Source organism: Musa acuminata, chromosome BXJ1-6, assembly GCF_036884655.1.
Source record: "Musa acuminata AAA Group cultivar baxijiao chromosome BXJ1-6, Cavendish_Baxijiao_AAA, whole genome shotgun sequence".
NCBI lineage: Eukaryota > Viridiplantae > Streptophyta > Magnoliopsida > Zingiberales > Musaceae > Musa > Musa acuminata.
The window spans coordinates 26,980,955-26,994,688 of record NC_088332.1 but is presented as its reverse complement, the minus strand read 5'-3'; the positions used below and the strand labels follow the sequence as shown (position 1 = coordinate 26,994,688).

The following is a 13,734-nucleotide window of genomic DNA, read 5'->3' as shown; positions in this document are numbered from 1 at the left end:
TGTTCATGCTTTGCACAACGTGTAAAGGGCTGGTAGTAGGCTTAGCAGTCATATTTTCTTTTGATCTGTAGTGGATCATTTTGGACCCTTTGTTGTGCAATCGTTCAGAGCTTGTACAGTCTGTTTGTAATTTGCATTGGCTATGAAGTGTTTTATGAAATGATTGCTTATGGATCCCGAGTGAGGTGTTTTCTCTAGCCCGTTTTTTTCTTTTGTAGGTCCTAAGGGACCATAGGAGGTTTCGGGGAGGCTGACCTTTATGGACGGACGTGCAAGGGTACCGCACGACTTAGGCAAAACCAGCTAAGTCTATGACAGATGGTATCAGAGTCTTACAATCACTCATATAAACACTTAGCATTCAAATGTGGGGGACCTAGCGGGGCTACATTGAGGGCAGCTAGCATGCGCGACCGTTTAGGGGAAAACGAGCATGGAGATGTAAGGAAAAGAAGTCGCTTAGAGGAGCAGGCATCTGAGATTGACATTAAGAGGAATGACCAATCCTTCGCGTAAGAGGCACCATGAGGACAAGCAAGCTTGGAAGAATACGTAACGCACAAAGGTTGAGATGGCTAAGTTCGAGCTACGACTCGACGTTGACAACCATATATGATGGTGCTCAAGACAAGCGAGGTGCTTGGTAAAGGATGAGACCATACAAGGTGGAATGGGCTGCTCAACGACCGAAAGAGTTGTGCAAAACTCACAGAGGTGAGGGGAATTGCTAACTCAAATAATTCGGTACTCATGCAAGGGCTTATATGCAGACGATAGAGTGTTCGTGGCCATCCCAAGGCGACTGAAACTTGGCGTTATGGAGCATTGAAACTTTCTCTTTGGCATGAGAAGGATACGTCCGTGGGAGATTGAAATGTGCAGCGAGTTCATCATGTTGCTAGGCCTTGAGTGGTGCAGCGAGGACTGTATTGACGTGGAGTCGCAATCTAGCAAGTGCGTTTGCGAGAGACAGAATAATGCACAATTTGTTCAACAAGGCGGAATAGTCCAAGGGGATGGTGGTCTCCGAAACTTTCAGAGAGAAGGAAGTGAAGAGAGAAGTTGCTCCAACGGGACAGATATCTAGGAGGGAAAAGTCCTGACTCTCTAGAGGGAGAACTATGTGTAACAGACCGCACATGTTGAGGAGGAGTACCTCAAAATAACTCTACAAAGCTCAACGGACCAAGCGAACGGTGAGGAGTCGTTGCATGATCTCGCTTGAGATAATGCATTGGGGGAATGCATTGCGAGATCAAGTGGGGGAGCGACCCAATACAACACAAATAAAGGCACACTTGGAGTCGATATGGAAATCAAACTCAATGGAGGGTTGACCCGTGGAATGGTGGGCGTGAGGGCCACCATCAACTCAATGCAAAATGAGGAGCGGAGCAACTTGGGTGTAACTTGGCGAAGTACCCAAGCCGCATGAAGGGAGTTGGCATAGAAGATGAAACATGGAGCGGAGGCACAGAGCTTTCCTTGGACACATATCAAGGATATGAACTCTTGTAGAGGCAAGAGCGGGATCGTGTCATTCCAACGGGTCCTTCATTCCGATGGAGCAGACTTAGCTTACATGGTGCCAAAGACGAAGGGAGCTTCTAGGCACATGCACCTTATCTCGGAGAAGCATTTGATGAAGTAACTAAGGCGACTCAACTTACGGAGGCAAAGTTGGGTTCAGAAGGCCTTGACACGGGGTAAGAGGACGAGGAGGCGGGTACTCTTGAAGAATATGTCATAGTGCTGCCATTCAAGTTACCATGAAGGAAGCGGTGCGCAGCAAAGATTGTGCTGGTAGGGCAAAGGCCTAGGATTCAGACAATGGTGCACTAATTTCAGCGAAGTCGATGGACTTAGGGAGCTACTAGGCGACGGAGTGTCGTAGAGTGGTGTTTCATCTAGGTGAGACCCGAGAGCGAGTGGACGAAGGTCGATTGCCGAAGGAGCGAACACAATCGAAGGTGGAAGAGGCCTTACGATGTGTTGGCAGAGGCTACATATGGATGGATCACAATCCGAGTTCATCCCACAAGGATCAGAATGCAATAGAGATGTCACCAAGAGGCGATAAGGTGCAGCGAATCGTGGTGGAACAGTTTGTGGCAATGCGATACACACGAATCTAGTCCCGTGAGGGATTATATCATATAGAGATATAATCGGGAGCTATTGGAAGCTCCACTTCAATGAATAATACGACAGCAAGAAGGGCTATGGATTCAAGGAGTGAAAGCCATGATACCGTAGAGGCGAGTCTTATGTGCGTGCATCGAATTTTACATCGGATGAAAGCCTTAGTCATAAGCATATGGGGGGTTGTGTACCACCGAGGGAAAAGTTCGAATGCAAGTATCAATGAGTCTTATGGGAGGACTTGATCATGCAGAGGTATGATCAAAGCAGTTGGAGAGTTGGACTACTTCAGAACTCATATTCTCTTAAGGGAGCTAAGCAAGTCAGAGGATAAGGTCAAATACGCGAACGTTGCTACCAAGGAAGTTAAGGAGAACATAATCGGTGTAAACCCTACAACATGATGGCAGAGGCCATACATGAGAGTTGTAGTCTGTCTTTTCATCGACCAAGGGGAACTACTAGGAGAACACAAAGGTGTTGAAGCAGGGGGTCGAAAGGGGCGAGGAAGCGATGACGAGTCCAGAGGGACTTAGCTACCCAAAACAAAGCATCAGTTAAAATGGAGGTGGACTCAAAAGAGTGCCATAGAGACATCTACCGATCGTGAAGAAGGGGATGCAAATATAAGACGACAGATAGTAGGGCCATGGGCATGGCAACGCCATGGTACCGCAGAGGCAGGACTTCCGTGAAGTCATTGATTCCTTGCTCTCATGGAGGGAGAGCGCTTGGTCATGAAAGGGGCTAAGAAGGTGGAGCATACGGAGACAAACTCCAAGTACCAAGACAAGGCTGAAAGGCAGAGGCCAAGGAATTTCGTAAGATCGGTGTCAACGAGCTTCTCATCAAGATAGTTGAAAGTGAAGGACTTCGGGTCGTACAATAGTGCATGACCAAAGAACGAAACAGGTAGTACGCGGTACTATACCTTTGCTACTCTATGGAGTAAACGACAAAGTTGATGGAGAAGACGGTACAATCCCAAAGGCAACCAAAACTATTAAAGACTTACTCTAAGTTGAGGTGAAAACTTCCTACATTCCAAAAGTTTGATGGCATTGAGAAGGTGAATCACAGTAGCTAACTCAACGCAAGGAGTGCAAACACTTCGAGTGCTTCAGAAGTGTAAGCAATGAGCAGACGAAGACTAGTAACTAGCTCGATGTATAGAGTACAACCCTCGAGGAGACGGACGAAGTCAAGTAACATTTGCCTTCTCAACTCTTAAAAGAATGAGCGAAACTGAGTACCACAATTCTCTTATCTATCTAGTAGAGGAGCTTTGCACATGTTCAAAAACCCTTCGAAGAAACTAAATAGAAGACAATAGTTATCAAATACTCACCAATGGTGATTAGTGCTATTGAGAGTAGATTATCCGCTTCATTTCCCAACAGAATGCCAATCGAAAGCGGAAGTGATGCGAATCTACTTGAAAGTGACAACTAAGTGAAAGAAAAGTCGATGGACAAATTTTGTGGAGGAAGAACCCAAAAACTTCAAAAGTATGCGAGGCGATGCTCGTTAAAACTCCAACAAGCATCCGCCCAATTCAAGCAGCATAAGACATTTGAGAGACTAACACATAGTAAGGATGGTCTTTTCTTTCATCTGAAGGATCTGCAGGAACCAACAGGGATCAACACAACTCAGCCAACCCCACACAAGAGTCAAAGTCATTAGCGAGTTGAAACAACATGACGGATCAAAAGTTCGACTACTCAATAACAACAACGGAGAGCAGTTGGGAACCAAGAGGCGCATTACAACTGGAACAAAAAATTGAAGACTCAACAAAGACGAAAAGTTGCAATGTCGACAAAGGCTTCGACGAGGACGTCGAAGGAATAAGTGGGGAAGAATGTTACGGACAAAATTGTAAATGAGATATTCGACGCAATACTTATGTATGTCCGTGTATTTGGTTTATTCAAACTTTGCACAACATGTAAAGGGCTGACAGTAGGCTTAGCAACCATATTTTCTTTCGATCTGTAGTGGACCATTTTAGATCATTTGTTGTGCAATCGTTTAGAGCTTATAAAGCCTATTTGTAATTTGCATTTGCTATGAAGTGTTTTCTAAAATGATTGCTTGTGGATCCCGAGTGAGACGTTTTCTTAAACCCGTTTTCACTTTTGTAGGTCCTAAGGGACTATAGGAGGTTTCGGGGAGGCTGACCTTTGTGGACGGACACATAAGGGTACCGCACGACTTAGGCAAAACCAACTAAGTCCGTAACAATGAGCCACAAAGAATAGCGACTCTACTGCCATCGGCTTGATGAGGATGTTGAGTGATGGCCTAGAGGTGTCCTTAAAAGGATCTCCGATGGTGTCGTCGATGAAAGCAGCCTTGTAGGCAGTTGATCCTTTGGGCCCAAGAGTCCTAGCATGCTCCAACGTACCAGCCTGAACAATACAACTTGACATTAGATACGGATGCTCAGGTCAGCAACAAGTTTAAACTCCACAACTTAAGCAACTTTTATCATTACTGAAAAATGGCTAAGTATATCCAATGTCATGCATCCATGTATCCTCCTACATACCACTATGAGCAAGGGATTCTAAGTATGATAGTGGACATCGATGCACAAAGATTAGACCTTAATGGCAGTATACTTACCTCAATATACTTCTTTGCTAATCCATGCAACACCAGTGTTTGATGCAGAGAGCAATCTGTTTGGCAAAAGGGAACGAACATACCTGAACTCCAGAAACAATATGAGATGCACAATATTCTCTAGGAAAGATAAGCTTGGCTACTTTTCACATACCTGAACTCCAGAAACAAGGGCACCTGCGAGAACGCAAGCTAGGGTTTCCACACCAAAGAAGGTTCCAACAATTAGAGGCGTGAGCAACACCAGGGCACCGGGAGGAATCATATCTTTGATTGAAGCATCTGTGGAAATCTTAACACAGGTGGCATAATTGGGCATTGCATTGCCCTCCATGAACCCAGGAATGCTGTTGAACTGTCTACAGACTTCCTCAACCATCTCCAAAGTTGCACTACCAACACTCTTCATGGTCATGGCTGAGAACCTGTAAGGCAGCATTGCACCAACAATCAACCCAATGAAGACTTTTGGTGTGCGAACATCCACAGTAGAGATTGCTGCTCTACTCACAAAAGCACCAAAGAGCGCAAGGGACACCAGGGCAGCAGAACCAAAGTCAAATCCCTAAAAAAGGCAAGTATTGTAAATGTAAATTCCATACTCATAAACTAGATGTTAGAAGAGTAATAAACATGTAAGAGCCATGATAAGTGTTCAAACTTTAAACCAAAGCAAAAAATGGAGAGATCAATAAAGGCATAAGAAAGTGGAAGGATCTAAAATTCCAGATGTTAGGTAAAACTCCACTAAACGCCTAAGAAATGATCGGATTTGGTTCTCAAAGAAGCCTCTTAATGCAACAATCCACAAAACTTCATCTGGAGATTGAAACCACCATGTTCAGTGTCCAACATTATCTAATGTAGAAGTCCACTGCTGAATGCATGGAAATTTCCTCATATAACACCATAAAATAAGTTTTTCATGCCACTGTTTAATAGATTAGTACATAGTAGACCTGCAGAAGATTTTGCATAAAGCTAATGGTACCTTTCCAATAGCTGCAGTAGTATTGCCGGCAGCATCCAGTGCATCAGTTCTCTCACGAATTCTATGGCTCATGCTGGCCATCTCAGCAATGCCTCCAGCATTATCACTGATGGGACCATAGGCATCAATAGCCAGCCCAGTTGCTATAGTGCTCAACATGCCAAGGGCAGCAACTGCATTGCCATACATGGCAGCAAAACTAAAACTAACAAAAATGCTGACAGCAGTAGCAAAAATTGGTATGATGACAGATTTATATCCCAAAGCAAGCCCAAAAATGACACTAGTGGCAGCACCAGTTTGACATGAGTCAGCAACATCTTGCACGGGGCTGCAAAAGGGGTACTGTAAGAAGAGAAGTGACACAATTCATGGAAGGAACAATTAAAGTTCTCTAATCTGTAAGCATTGCTTGTATAATACTCTGTGACAAACCCAATAACCAGACCAGCCCATAATCCTATTGCAACACAGAAGAACAGCTCAGTAGCAATAAAATCAGAGGAGGTCAGTTTTTTCTTAAGATCCTACTCTTTTAAGCAAGTGATAGTTTACTTTACCAGTTCTTCACTTGCTTATGCTCACCAAAATTAAAGATGGTAAAGGAAGATGGGAGAGCTATCCAACTAATAATTCCAATGCCAACAGTCATAAGAGTAGTGGAGACTGTGAGCTGTCTCTTAAGTGGAGGCTCAGTCAGTAGCAAAAAAGTGTAGTTATCAAGCAAATGATGATACCCATGGAGCTAACAAGTAGGGGGTAGCACATTGCAGTGAAATTATGGTTAATCCCGAAGGAAGAAATAGAGCCTACAACCAGGGTGGCACATAAGGACTCAACACGAGCCAAACAGATCAGATCCCATCCCAGCAATATCTCCAACATTGTCAAATATCACCTGTAAAATGTATCTAGAATATTAATTGCGACAAGAAAATGTTTCATGCCATATAAGTACTAGCATGAACCTGAATATGATGATATTCTAGACATCTTCTTATGATTCTGATATGACATTCTAGATATCAGTTAGATAATTTTGAGGGTCACGTAGAAACAAAGAAAGGCACAAAGTTAACATAGATCTAAAAGAAATAAATACTTTGCATGCTTCAGCAAATGACTGAACACTAGCAATGTAACATCGACAGAAATCTTTCCACCTAAGACACACAACTTACAGCTGGGTTCCGAAGGTCATCTTCAGGAATGTTCCTCTCAACCTTACCAACCAGATCAGCACCAACATCAGCTGTTTTAGTGTAGATACCTCCACCTACTCTTCCAAAGAGTGCCATGGAGGAACCACCAAGACCATAACCAGTAATCGCTTCAAAAAGGCCTTCCCAGTCATCACCGTAATACAATTTGAACAGGTTTATCGCAATGTAAAGCACCAAAAGGCCATTTGAAGCCAGCAAAAAACCCGTAACTGCACCAGATCTGAATGCAGTAATAAATGCTTTTCCAACACCCTTCCTTGCTTCTAGAGTTGTTCTTGCATTGGCATATGTTGCAATTTTCATCCCAAGAAAACCAGACACCACAGAGGTGACAGCACCGAGCAAGAACGATACCAGTACTAAAGACAGCATTTGCAAGTGCTGGTTTACAGTACTTGTCCTTGCTATAGATAGGTACATGGCTGGCTTTGTGTGCTAAAGCATTCAACAGAGCCAAGAAAGAGGAAGATTAGGGCTTGCAAAAACAGCCATGAAGACTCCAACATACTGGTATTCGGTGACGAGGAAAGAAGTTGCTCCTGTTGAATTAAACAAAGTTACCGAATATCTTTGCTTACTCTTAGCTTTTAAATTGAACAATATGGGCAAAAAAGGAATGATAAAATTAATAGAAAAATGAGGAATGTTAATCTTAGGTGGATTCGATATTTAAACACAATGGCCAAAGTCTTATGTTGAGGTCGTCATATTGATAAAGTCAAAGTTTACACAACTCCGCATCATTGACCAATTTAATCTATCTCTTATTTAAATAAATTTGATTAGTTTAGAGATATTTTGCATAAGTAATAAGTTGTCACATGACAACATCTACTCAATGAAAAGAAAAATGAAGCAAATGCAGAAAAAAATAAAACAAATCATGTTCATTCTTGATTGAAGATTTTCAATTGTGACTGAAGATTCATCTCTACAAAAATGAAAGTTTATCATCAAGAGGTAAAGATTATTTTTCATATTAAGTTGTTAGGATTCCTTAATTTTAGAAGTTCTTAATTTTAGGGATTTGATATTAATCATTATTTTCCTATTTAGTTTTCCTTAGTTATGGTAGGAGTTTTTGAGTTTTTCCTTGGCGTTCCCTCAATCTCCTCTTCAACACCGTCACAGGCCCCGATACCCGTGCTGCCAACGACGACTTCACCTTCAACACCAAGTAAGCAGTGCTCATGCCCTTGACTCGAAATCAAAAACAAAACTTAGGAATTGTAGATCTACACTCACACGTAATGACTACTAATAATTTTATGAAATCTCAATTTGAAGCCTTGTAAGCAAAAATTGAGAGCAGATTATAAGAAACTCTTAATGATTTAAAACAGAGTTTGCTTGAGAGTTTTAGCAAAAATCAACAAGATGGAAGTTCAGCTTCTACCAGTAAACAACTAAACTGATCTGACGTCACAGGGAGAGATTACCAAGAGCATGATACTGGCTACCCTCGTATAAAAGTCGAATTTCCTAGATGGGAATATGGAGATCTGATCGATTGAATTTCTAGAGCAAAGAAATTAAGCTGCTTTCATAGAACTCCAAATGATTCTAAAGTGGAAATAGCTTCAATCCAACTAGATGGGGATGCTATTCAATAGTATGATTGATATGAAACTTGTTGTGGAGTTCTCTCGAGCAATTTAAGAAAGGGCTTCTTGTTTATTTTGGACCATCCGAATATAAGAATGTTAACAGGCAACTTACCAAGATTCACTAAACTTCTACTATGTTATAGTATTAAAGTCGATTTGAACGACTATCAAATCGGGCTAAAGATTGATCTGAAAGGTAATTGGTGGGAACATTCATTAAAGGTCTTAATTCAGACATTCGTTGTGAAGTTAAGGCTCGCCAATCTCGCACTATGACAGTTGTGATTTCTTTTGCACGATTGCATGAAGAAAAACTGAATATGAAAAATCATTGAACCAAGAGCGTTAATAAATAGGTGACTAGCAAGTCAACTACTTCAACCATTCCTAATCGGAATTATAATACAAGAAGACTAACTCAAGAGGAACTCAAAAAACGATCAACAAAGGGTTTGTGCTGGCATTATGATGAAAAGTGGAGTAGGGAGCATCGATCCAAGTAAGGAAAACTTTTGATGATTAAACCAATTGAGGAGGAACTAGAGATTGAGGCTGTAGACTCTGATCATGAAGGTACTGATAATGATGAGATCATTAAACCTGTCATACATATTGTTCATGTATTGGCTGGCTATTCTAATCCTCAAACTATGAAAGTTGAAGGGCTTTTGAAACGTCAATTTGTTACTGTTTTGATTGATATGGTTAGTACCAACAATTTTATGGATAGTAAGGTTGTTGTGCGATTGACCTATCGTATTGAACGTTGTGATAAGTTCGAGGTAAAGGTTGCTGATGTGCGAATTTTAACTAATGATAGTAAGTGTTCCAAAGTGAAGCTTGTTATGAAGGGCCAAGAATTACTCGTGGATTTTTTCTTACTACCATTGGAGGACTATGAGGTTGTGCTTGGAATTTAGTGGCTATTAACTACTAGTCATAGGTGCCCAGCAAGCCAATCACGTGAGTGATGGCACGTGTGACTTGATACAGAATCTTTTTGCTTATTATATTTTGGCATATATCACTTTATAACTATTGCGTATATGCACATATATATTGTGATATCCTTGGATTTGTGCAATGAGAATCGGATCGTGATGAGATCACGAAAATGAGATCGATTCACCTTTAAACACATATCCTAAATAATCTCGGTTATAGGTTACTCGAGAGAGACATCGTGATAACCGGATAGACTGGTGTGCCGTATACCCGTCCATATGATGAATGCAGCTGGTCTCATAGCTGCTCGTGTAGGGACACTAGGGATATAGTACAGGTGCTCATTGGAGAATGAGTTCACTGATTGATCGGCTTACGGAATGCTGGATGGTTGATGATGCCTTATTGTCAGACAACGATTCTGTAGTCTTAGTGGTATATCTGGTCCTTAGACTTGAGACACTAAGGATGTACTATATGAGTGCTCCACTCTTTGATACCAGACTTATAGGTTTGGCTGTCCCAGATCTAGTACAGCCAGGTCATTAGGAGTGGTAGTCGACCTTACGAGAGCTATTGAGTATCGATAGAAGATCATCCACTCTCGGCGTCATGAGAGGAATATCCCATGTGTTCTTGCTCAGACAAATCCCTAGCCAGGGTCATTCGGGTTGAGAGAGAAAGAGTTCTCCGGGAGAATCCAATTAGAGCGAGACTCGAGTAGAAACCGTATGGGTCTGACAGCACCATGCTCGATATACGGTCTCTGGGATATTAGATGGATGAGGGACTATAGGTACACGGTAACTGAGGACAGACAGGTCTAATGGATTGGATTCCCCTATATCGTCTAGGGACTACGGCATAGTGGCCTAGTACGTCCGTAGTCGATGAGTCGAGTGAATTATTACAGAGATAATAATCTACTGAGTTAGAAGGAGTTCTGACAGGTATGACTCACGGCCAGCTCGATATTGGGCCTAGAGGGTCACACACATATGGTAGGCATTGCGATGAGTAGAGGTTCGGATATGAGATATCCGATGGAGCCATTGTCTTACTGGATATCCAGTAAACCCCTGAATTATTGGATCCCATGGACGAGATCCAATAAGAGCCTATGAGAGATTATTGGATAGAGATCCAGTAATCTAAAAGGCTTGGGTTATTGGATGCAGATCCGATACCCACTAGGGGAGGATCCATTAGGGTTTGACAGGGGACCTCTATAAATATGAGGGATTCAGAGCCTCATAGGCTGGAGCCTTTGCTTGCCTCTCCTATTCTCCTTCCTCTCTCCACCTCAGAGCAGGCCTGGAGTTTTGAGGAGCGTCGTCGCAGCCCTGCTGTGTGGATCACCGCTAGAGAGGAGAACACTTGACCTCCTTCACCCTCTCCTAAGGATCTGCAAGGAAATAGGGATATACGATCTCCCTAGGTAACACAATCTATTCTATAAACAGTTTTTCAGTTTCGCAGATTTTGCGCACCAATCTTCGCACGACGACGAACATCTCTTTGGGAATCAGGGATTTTGTTTTATTGTTCTTCCGCTGCGCATCTGATGTCGCCCCCAAGATTTCCCAACATTAACTTTGAGCGATGTCTCTTAAAATTTTTCTAAATTAATTATGAAATTTTTTATCAATGGAAAGCGAGTGATCCTAAAGGGAAAGCGTGGTAGTAAGGTCACAACTATTATTAGCCATAGAATGGAGAGGGTTCTTGAAGGCACACCATGGATTTTTGGTACAATTACGAAGCAATAAAGAGGAAGCTACAATACTTGAACAAGATGAAAATGTTCATTGATTACTCGGATAACTTATGGATGTATTTGCAGAACCACAATGACTTACACCTCTTCGATCATATGATCACTGAATTCCTCTACTGTTTGGGAGTGCACCAACTAATATTCGGCATAATCGATATCCACACTTTTAAAAGACAGAGATAGAGAAAATCGTTAAGGAGATGGTTAAGTAGGGGTCATAAGGGCTAGTGTTAGTCTATACTCCTCTCCAATCTTATTAGTAAGGAAAAAAGATAGTTCTTGGAGGATGTGTAGATTATCGAGCACTTAATAATATTACAGTGAAAGACAAGTATCTAATTCTAATAGTGGATGAGTTACTTAACGAAATTGGAGATGCACAAGTTTTCACTAAACTGTATTCACGGTCATGCTATCACCAAATTCGTGTACATGAAGATGACATTCAAAAAACTGCTTTTAGAATGCATTATGAATTTTTGGTAATGCCTTTTGGGCTAACCAATGTGCCATCTACTTTTTAGAGTTCAATGAATGATATCTTTCGAGTTCATCTTCATAAGTTTATTCTAATTTTCTTTGATGATATTATGATATATAAGCCCATCCTTAGAAAGTCATTTATTACATTTGTGGGTTATTTTTACCCTTCTTTGTGAATATTGTCCTTTTGTCAAGAAATCAAAATGCAGCTTTACGTAATTTGAGGTGGAATATCTTGGCCATGTTGTTTCCCGAGAGGGTGTTGCAGTTGATCCTTCCAAAATCCAAGCAATGAAAGATTGGCCAATTCCAAAATCAATTAAGGCTCTAAGGGGATTTTTAGGACTCGCTAGTTATCATCGGAAGTTTGTGAAGAATTATGGCAAAATCAATGCTCCTTTAACATAACTTTAGAAGAAAGATGCATTTAAGTGGACAGAAGAAGCTATTCAAACTTTTATTTATCTAAAGTATGCAATGACGACTACGCTAGTTCTCACTTTACCAGATTTAAACAAGTTATTTGTGATTGAATCTGATGCTTCAAGAGTGGGCATTGGAGTTGTACTAATGCAAGAAGGTCGTCCAATTGTTTATACTAGTAAGGCACTTTCCCCATCTCATTTGAGTTTATATGTTTAACAAGGAGATGTTAGCCATTGTTCATGTAGTCACTAAGTGGAGGCCTTACTTAATTGGTCAACGGTTTCAAATATGCACCGATCACAAAAACCTAAAATATTTTCTTGAGTAAAAGGTTTCTTCTTTAGAGCAGCAAAAATGAGTCACTAAGCCATTGGATATTGACAATGAGATTATTTATAAGAAGGGAGTTGAAAATTTAGTTGCAAATGCACTTTCTCGCCTTCCAGAGCAAGCTGAACTAGTGGCTATTTCTATTTCTACTTATAAAAAGCTAGAAAAAGATCTAACTTCTATTCCTAATTACAGTTGGAATCTCATAGATTTGCACTATAAGGGCATAATTGTCTTTGCACCAAATTCTTCTTGCTAAAATATAATTTTGAAGGAGTTTCACTCATCACCAACTACGAGTCATTCTGGATTGCTTCATACATACAAATGCATCTGTTAACTTTTTTATTGGAAGGGTACGAAGAAAACCATCAAGAAGTTTATTGCAAAATGTGATGTTTGCTAGCGCCATAAAGGTGAGATACCCCTAACTTGCTTTAGTCTCTTCCTATTCCTGATAATGCTTGGACTGACAAACTATGCTCATTTTTGTGCTATACGACATCTTTACACTGCTGTAAGTGTTGCTTGCCCTTTTGTTGAGAATATAGTGAAGTTGTATAGAATTTCACGTTCCATTGCTAGTGATCGAGATAAAGTTTTTTCTAGCACCTTCTGGAAGGATATGAATGCTACTTATCACTCGCAAATAGATGGCAGACTAAAGTGTATTGTCACGAACTTAGCCGGAATTGTCTAAGTCATGAGGCACCCTTGCGGCCAAGACGCGAACTTAGCTTAAGTTGCGTTAACTTCTCGGACTTAGTTGGGATTGCCTAAGTCTTGAGGCGTCCTTGCGACATATGCGTCCGCAAAGGTTCAGCCTAGTTGCAACCTCGTACAGGTCCCGAAGGACCTGTAAAACAGAAAGTTGATTAGATTGAAAACGAGCGACGAACAAATCCCGACGTCTCGCAAAGTGGGAAGCTTTACAAGCAATTTAGCAAGCACCTTGTGTGCACAGGAGAAAAGAGAGAGGAGGAGGAAAATAAGGACTTTAGAAGGTAGAACGAACAGTTGCAAGTCCACAAACAACTGCTCACTGGGTGCCGGGCGCGAAGGTAAGTTCTCGTTAAGAAAACGTGCGAACTTCTGAAGATTGTTCAACGCCCGACAATATATCGAAGCCCCATCCAGCCTTATGCCACCCGGGGGGGTTCTAGGGTGTTGAGATGGCTG

The 13,734-nt window shown here is 41.5% G+C and overlaps 1 pseudogene; it reads right to left on the bottom strand.

Annotated features, from left to right (window-relative positions):
• Positions 1–3,793: 3,793 nt before the first annotated feature.
• The window catches only part of LOC103974997 (pyrophosphate-energized vacuolar membrane proton pump-like), a 37,562-nt pseudogene continuing 27,621 nt past the window's right edge, over positions 3,794–13,734 (bottom strand).